This window comes from Odontomachus brunneus, unplaced genomic scaffold (assembly GCF_010583005.1).
Source record: "Odontomachus brunneus isolate Ranch 3 - 2012 unplaced genomic scaffold, Obru_v1 Obru_scaffold_059, whole genome shotgun sequence".
NCBI classification, from domain to species: domain Eukaryota; kingdom Metazoa; phylum Arthropoda; class Insecta; order Hymenoptera; family Formicidae; genus Odontomachus; species Odontomachus brunneus.
The window spans coordinates 91,952-92,219 of NW_022639509.1; positions in this window are offsets into that span (position 1 = coordinate 91,952).

The window sequence follows — 268 nt, forward strand, 5'->3', positions numbered from 1 at the left end:
CACACACACACACACACACACACACACACACACACACACACACACACACACACACACACACACACACACACACACACACACACACACACACACACACACACACACACACACACACACACACACACACACACACACACACACACACACACACACACACACACACACACGTATGTATGTATGCACGCGCACACACACACACACACACACACACACACACACACACACACACACACACACACACACACACACACACACACACACACACACA